Genomic DNA, 8,624 nt, shown 5'->3' on the forward strand with positions numbered 1-8,624 from the left:
AAACCCAATTCTCTCCATCAGTTTACTAAGACATGTAAAGGGGTTTCTGATTTGAGGAGAGGACACACTGGAGGGCAGTGTTGTCCTATATGAAAGGAGAGGTTAGTTCTAGGCAGAATGTGTGAGACTGTGCAGCACATTGGAATCATGTGTGTTGCTGTACTGTGCTTTACTATGAAGGCAAGTTGTTGTTTTTCTCCAAAATGTCAATATGTTGGACGTCCCACCAAATGGGTACCTGTTGGGGTACTGTAACAGATATTTCATGCGATTGGATGAATCACCAATCACATGAAATAAATAATAATATTTAGAAATGACTTTGTTAAATCAACAAGATAGCTAGGGATTTTCAATGATTCTGATAACTTGGAGACATGTTGGGGTTAAGTGGGTTAAAGTCTTCCTAGACGTCACAGAGGACCCACAGAGACATATTGGGGTTAAGTGGGTTAAAGTCTTCCTAGACGTCACAGAGGACCCACAGAGACATGTTGGGGTTAAGTGGGTTAAAGTCTTCCTAGACGTCACAGAGGACCCACAGAGACATGTTGGGGTTAAGTGGGTTAAAGTCTTCCTAGACGTCACAGAGGACCCACAGAGACATGTTGGGGTTAAGTGGGTTAAAGTCTTCCTAGACGTCACAGAGGACCCACAGAGACATGTGAAAATGCAGAATCTGGTCACTTTAGCAAGTCTTTATTCATATAGAACATTCAATAAAACCCTTTTTTATGTGGTCTATATTAAAGGGCACATCATTTAATATAACAGGCTTTTAAAATTCAATATTGTGTGCACAATTTCTACAGAAAATATCAAAGGGTCAAAAGGAAATCTTTTCGTGGAACAACCCATGCAGTGTAGCCTATTTGTAATTGAGACAACATGAGAAGACAAGATAGATATTCCGAGGTATTGCCATTGTATTGGCTGTGTGTGTTTGAGGAGATTGGAGAGAATGTCAACACGGGCCAATATTGACAACACTTCACTTCCGCTCTCATACACAGACTGGAAGCCACTGTCACATGACTGAGGTATTGGAAATTTGTCCAATTTCACCGTACAGTGGGCCTCTTGCTTCCAGAGTAAACAGGGAGACAGACGGACAGACCCCTTTTAATGTAATCAATACATTTATCAATTAAATGTAAACAGCAACAAAATGTGCTGTCAGTGTGCTTGGAAACAAGAGATACATGGTATTATTATTTTTTAGCATCCAGCCCTCTCATTTGACAATGAACTCGACAGTGTGAGCCTCCACCCACACATATGGGATGACTGATGCTGGTCAATTACAGTGCTCTCAAGTAGTGTTCTCAAGTAGTGTTAGAGATGCCATTGTAAAACAGTTCAGCTCCTCTCTATCCCACTGTCACACACACACACACACACACACACACACACACACACACACACACACACACACACATTTTTACCTGCATTACCAACTACAGCCAAACTGTCACTGCTCATAATTGGGTCTCACTGTCCGGACAGAAATCAGCCTCACTGTTCATACTAAAACTGAAACATCCCTCATTTCTCCCCTCCCCTGGTGTGTGTGACAGTGGCCTGGGGGCCTGGTTGCTGTTGACAGGTACAGATATAGGATCTTAATTTGAGCCAGCTACAGCAGGAAAATAATCCTGCAGAAACTGGACATGTGAAGTATGATGTGGCATTTTTTTAGGCGTTGATACATTTTTTTGTTAGGGAAAACCAAGTCTGAATTTTCAAAGTGGAAATTACAAACTTTAGAAGCCTTTTTAAAAATCAAATATGCTACATGTTTGCATCTCCTGCCGTGCATTTCTCAGCAGCAAAAGTGTGATCAAATTAAGATCCTACATTTGTACGAGAGTTTCTGATTTGAGGAGAGCTGTCACCAAGACGGCTGCAGCTGCCTCCCCAAGTGACACCTCCCTGTTACTGGGGAGGATTAGGTGTGCCTGTGTGTTTGTTTGTTTGTGTGTGTGTGACTTACTAGAAATTCTCAAGACAGAGAAAGTTTCCCTGATGAGGTGACAGGTCCTCACACTGTAAAGCCGAACCCAAAGGACACAGAAGAAAGGACGAGGAGGGAGAAGAGGTAGATGGAAGAGCGCAGGAGAGAGAGGATGCTCCCTGGTCACCAATTTAGGCCAGCAAGCTCTCACAGTCTCACTTTAGAATCCGACGTTTGTCAATGAACGTCAAATTTAAAAGTTTCCGTTTATGCATTCATTCAGGTTCAGGTTTGGGAAAGGGTTAAACAAAAACAACTCAACAGTTAAGTTTAGGCTTTCATTTCAAATGGTTATTGTTTGGGATAGGGTAAAAAAATAAATAACAAGTGCCTAGCATTGGGATTGAACACGCGACCCTCGGCTCCCGTCCTCCATCACTGTCCACAATACCCTAGCAAACCACAAGCCTTCCTCGTGGTAATAGTTTTCACCATTGCCCCTAGTGGCTCAAGCTCTCCCGAATGTAGCCTTGGAGCTTGAGCTACCTGGCTGTTTAGGCCCAGCTATGGCATCCTGCAGCTGCACACGTACACACACACACATGTACACACACACACACACACAATAAGGGAGAGTGGGGTAAATTGAGCCAAAAGGAGTAAATTGAGCCACTCCTATACAAAATGTATAATTTGACCAAATATTTAGGAAGAGGTCATCCAAAATGCGGATTTTCACCAAGTAAAATGAATTTATTGATGCTTGTATCTAAACCAAAGTAGACACTTTTAAGATTATTCTATACATCAGTTGGAGTCTCTATAAGCTTCAATATGAGGTCCTAAACCTAGCATGAACGTGTGTCCTTGTAGCTGTGTGGGCTGATATAGTCAAACATTTTTCCTTGGGGTAAGTTGAGCCAAGGGGTAAGTTAAGAACAATGGTTGATCCAATAGCAAGTTGAGCAAATGGAACAGTTTTTCCCCCAGGCGTGGGAAGGCATGGTCACTGGGATATGAGGTAACAACAGTGCCTGGTCTATGTTAAATGTGTTCAAAATGATTAAAAGGCAAAAAAGATATTGTGATTGTGTTGAGTTGTGTTTGGGAATAAAGAGAAACATGGTTTTAAAAAGTGGTAGTATTTCATTCAGTAATGACATTTGTAGGTGGCTTAACTTACTCTGTCCTGTGGCTCAACTTACCCCACACTTGTCACGTTCTGACCTCTATTTCCTTTGTTTTGTATGTAGTTAGTATGGTCAGGGCATGAGTTGGGTGGGCAGTCTATGTTTGTTTTTCTATGATTTGGGTATTTCTATGTTTCGGCCTAGTATGGTTCTCAATCAGAGGCAGGTGTCATTAGTTGTCTCTGATTGAGAATCATACTTAGGTAGCCTGGGTTTCACTGTGTGTTTGTGGGTGATTGTTCCTGTCACTGTGTTTGTTGTCACAGGATAGGCTGTATAGGTTTTCACGTTCCGTTTGTTGTTTTGTAGATTTGAGTTATTTCATGTATCGTTCAGTTTTCCATTAAAGAACATGAATAACCACCACGCTGCTTTTTGGTCCGCTTCTCCTCCTACAGACGAACGACGTTACAACACTCCTCATAAGTTGTGCCATGAGACCCCTTTTTTTGGGGCAAGCTATGTTTTCAAAACTGTAATGTTAATTCTGATCATGTCCAGGGATACACAACATCCTGAAATATATGTATATAGATATCTTTGTTAGAAATAATAATATATTTCCCTTGATGAAGTGATGCTGAATGTAAAAATTGCCTCAACTAATACAACCAATGCAAAATATAAATATGAGCCAACCCCCATCCCATGAGCAGCTGAGCTTGCCAGAGAAGCATGCAGTTGTTGAGTGTATATTTCTCTGTGTGTGTATTTGTGTCCATCCATCCATGCGAGTGCACCTACCCCTGCACCACACCAGAGTGTGAGTATGCCAAGTGTGAATGCTGTATATATCACCACTCTACATTATCTAATTTCATTAATGTGATCTCCTGTTCATCCCCTGACATCTTAACAGCCATTATTTGTGGTTCCCTTCAAATAAAGTCCAGGCTGTGAATTGCGGTCTGTGGAAATTGACTGTGGAAATTGAGATATAAACGCTACCCTGCATTACAGTCCGGCCTTTAATTAACTGAAAGGCACACTGACATTTATTGGATTGCAAGTTACTTGTTAATAGCAATAAATTGCGAGACAAAAAAACATCATTGCTTAATCTACATCAATAATTTGTGGACCTTTACCTAATGATTATTCATTACAGGCCTATGGGGACTGTCTCGTTTTGGGGAGCGAAAGTGAATGAAGTATTTAAAGATTTAAGTGGCTAGTGTCTGCTTAGTGATCTAGCTCAGGAAACATACATAAAACCCCTCCCTCTCTCTGTCTCTCTCTCTATTTCTCTGTGTCTACCGTTATTTTTCTCTCTCGCTGTCATTTTTCTCTTTCCCTCTCTTTTACCATCTTTCTCTCCCTCTCTCTCTTTCGTGACGTGGGTTTAACCCATTGTGCGTGTGTGTGTGTGTGTGTGCGTGCGTACGTACATGCGTGTGTGTGTGCATGTGTTACGTGTGTGTGTGTGTGTGTGTGTGTGCGTGTGTTACCTTTGTGCTTGTATGTGTGTGAGAGTTTTTAATCCCCTTTATGAGTCTAAAGTGGTGAGGTGATCCCCTTCTGGTCGCTCTTTAGGACATGACAACAACACAGAGAATGCATTAGACCAATCCATCATCAGACATGCACTGTTAGGGTCTATTACTGTAGACATAACCTTCAGCTTTGGGCTAAGGTTAATATACAGGGAATGTTGAGTCAGAGCCGAGACATCTCTTAATCCTGTATGTTTTTTGGGGGAGTTATGAGAAGGTTGTTGTGAGGTAAGTTGTTTGCTGTGTCATGTATTTAGGTTGAAACGTGTTGGAATTTAGTTTTTTTTATTGAAACTGATCTGACTGCCTGCTCTGCTAAAAATCCAGAGAGAGGAGGAAGTCAATGTCTGTGTTCATTTTTGTTAATCAGACTGTGTTCCGCGTTCAGGAAACAGTGACATTTTATCATATTTTTCTGTGCATTGTTGATATATGTTCCAGACTATAGAAAGACTCTTCCCCATTGTGCTTGTGTCTCTCTGCAGCCCACCGTTTAAAGCAGTTGTCTCTCTCTCCCAGTTCTCAGTGATCCTCTGTCTCCTCTGTCTCCCCTATAGTGCCACTCTGTCTGCCTCAGTCAGGTGGCACCAGTTTGCCAGTTGTGTGAACATATTCCCTGTCGTGTCGAGGCACCCATCACACACACACACGCACGTCAGGAGTCGAGCGGCAAGCTCTCGTCAGGCAATGCCACTTGGCCGGGACTGGCACTGAGTTGGCATGTTGGGCACAAAGATATGACAGACCTGCCACATAGATGAAACCCTCAGATGCCAGGAAGGGAGAGACAGGGGAAGCTATCCCCCCTCACAAATACTGACGCACGACTGCACACGCAACACTCAAACACACATGCACAAGACCGCACAAAGGCAAAAAGAGCAGTCAGTCAGAAGGTACGCATGCAGCCCGGACCTGTCAGCAAAGATCTAGTCTATGCGGCTCTACGCAGAGAGAGAAGGGAAGGGAGGGGTGAGGGAGAATTTTGGAAGGTGAACATCAGACAGATAGACAGACAGAGACATGACTCAAATTATGCATGATGCGATGTGAGCTGGAAGACCAGCAAGCTTCTAGCCTGATTAACTCCAACTGTCTCTCTCTCTTTCAGTCTCTTCCTCCTCCCTCCTCTTCTCCCTTTGCCCCTCGTCCCCCTACTCCACCCACACCAACTGCTCTGTCTCCACCCCTTCTTTCTCCTCTCTCTCACCATCCCCTCTCCCCTCTCTCTACCTTTAGAGGTTTTCCTGTGTGATTGTCTCACCGTCATGTGCCCATCTCATAACGCTGAGAGGACAGGCCTGCCCTCCTCATCTCCTGGTTGGCTGGTTGCTCCTGGTCATTGTGGATATGACCAGAGACAGGCAGAGACTGGTGTCTATTTATATCTGTGTCTCACGTCTAACGTATGTCTCGTTCGCATCTCACTCATCCCTTCTGATGCCTCCCATCGATCTGTGAATAAGCAACAGTGACAGGAGAGAGAAAGAATTGGGGACATCAAAAGTAGCTGTTTATTTTGCAAGGCAGACAGCAAAATCACATTGAGGACCATACATTTTACATTTTTAGGGGGAAACAACCTTCTTTTGTATTTTGAATTACTTTGAAATGATCAGAGCACAACAACAGATAAGGCAATTTTTCAGAAAGGCAGTTAATGCTCTATATAATGAAAGTTCAGATACAGTGTGTGTGCGAGTATGCCTGTTTGCATGCATTCATTCGTCCCTCCCTTAACTTCCTCATCTGACGCCCTTGTCTAACTGTGACTACCTGTGCCAGGCTAATAGACAGACACAGTTGTGTCCTGATGTTCTACAGGGAAAGTTAGCTGAATGTTTGTCTAATTACTATTTGTACTTTTTTTTAACATTCCAAATACAAACTTATACATACAAACAACAATTTACAGACACACACAAACAATGACTACATCTCATATGCCCAGACCTGCATGCTCACACCTCCATCCATAGTGCCTGCATTATTGTTTGCCAATTGGCCTTAAATTGTACCAATTCTCCCATGCTATTTCAATATTTATAAATAAATCATTCAATTTTTCTATTGTGTCAATAATTATTAGTTTTACATTTGAGACATGACTCTGCCGTTGTGCTATAGAATATGTGAATTGTGTCTCCTTTACAACACATTTTATACATTCATTTATACTGGATTAATCATACATTTTCGTTAACTGTAATTTCGTTAGTTATGCTCCAACTTTCCCTCCATCTGGTGCCAACATCAGTTATTTTTAAAATGTTGGTTCCAATAGTTTATCATTTTTTTCTAAGAGATTGTCTACATCTACATTGGTCAGTCCAAAATAACTTTTATTTCCATCATGGACATAAAACAAATTCCTAATACCAAGTCATTTACGGTTTCTATGCCTTTAGTTATCCATGTGGGCCAATTTATCGATGCATTCTGAAAATATATCCAAGGATTGTTCCATAAGGTTGTGTTTCTAGGGAGTGATTCTAGGGAATTTTCCTGCATATCATTATAGTTTTCTGTTAATGTTCTTAGCTTATCTTATCCTTTGAAAATAGACACGTAAAAAATATTCTGGGGATGAGCTATACCTGTAAGCTTAACGGGAAGATTATTCAATTTAATTAGATCATATTGTTGAGTAATTGAATTAAGGTATCTTTATATATTTGTTGTTTGTTGTCACTATTTAAGCATCCCAAGTTTTTTATAGTTTGCGGTCCACTTAAAGGATTTCTGTAGATTGTGTGTTCTTTTTCTTTTTCCTATAGTAATTATTTTTGGGGTTTTCCATGTTAATTTTACAACCTGAGATTTTTGATTATTCTTTTTAAAAAATTGCAAAGGTGGCATTGAGTTTTTAATATTTGTCAGGTATATCAGGAGATCATCTGCAAATAAGTTTCGTTTATATTCATGTTTACCAATAGTAGTTACATTTGAGTCCTTTTTTTATTTTACCAGATAAGTTGACTGTGAACACATACTCATTTATAGCAACAACCTAGGGAATAGTTACAGGAACGAGCCAATTGTAAATGGGGATGATTAGGTAGTCATGATGTTATGGGGGCCAGATTGGGAATTTAGACAGGAAACTGGGGTTAACAATCCTATACTTACAATAAATGCCATGGGATCTTTAGTGACCACAGAGAGTCAGGACACCCATTTAACATCCCATCCAAAAGACAGAACCCTACACAGGGCAATGTCCCCAATCAGTGACCTGGGGATATCATATTTTTTTAGAGCAGAGGAAAGGGTGCCTTCTACACCACTTCCAGCAGCATCTGGTCTCCCATCAAGGGACCAACCAAGACCAAACCTGCTTAGCTTTAGAAGCAAGCCAGCAGTGGGATGCAGGGTAGTATGCTGCTGGCTAAAGGCCTGTCTGACTCTTTCTGCAAGCGGTTTAATTGCCAGTGCAAACAGGAAGGGGGAGAGGGGAGAGGGGACATCCCTGTCTAGTGCCCCTTTCTAAAGCAATTACATCAGATAATGTATTATTTGTGTATATTTTTGCTTATGGACATTTATAATTATTTTTATTAAAAGTATTATTTCATTTCAGCTGAAAAGTTGAAAGCTTCCAAAGTGTTGAATAGAAAATGCACTTCAATATGATCGAAAACCTTTTCGACATAAACAGCCATTATTGATAAATCTGTATCTTGTTTTTTTGCATATTGTATTAAACTGAAAGTTGTTCTTGTATTTGTTTTTAAGTGTCTATTTTTAATAAACTCTGTTTGATTGATATGTATCAAGTTTGGTAAGACTTTTGCCATTATATTTCTTATAAGCTTTGTTATTTTGTCACAATTTATTAAACATATGGGTCTATAATAAGCAGGGGACTCTCCAGATCTGCCTGGTTTTAATATAAATTAAATCAATACTTGATACATGGAAGTACTGAATTAAGTGGCATGTGTGTTGTTGTGTTGATAGGGAGGTACTTTGTCCAAAATATTGAAT

The sequence above is a fragment of the Oncorhynchus mykiss genome, chromosome 2 (assembly GCF_057628025.1).
Source record: "Oncorhynchus mykiss isolate SJ-2025 chromosome 2, ASM5762802v1, whole genome shotgun sequence".
Lineage (NCBI taxonomy): Eukaryota > Metazoa > Chordata > Actinopteri > Salmoniformes > Salmonidae > Oncorhynchus > Oncorhynchus mykiss.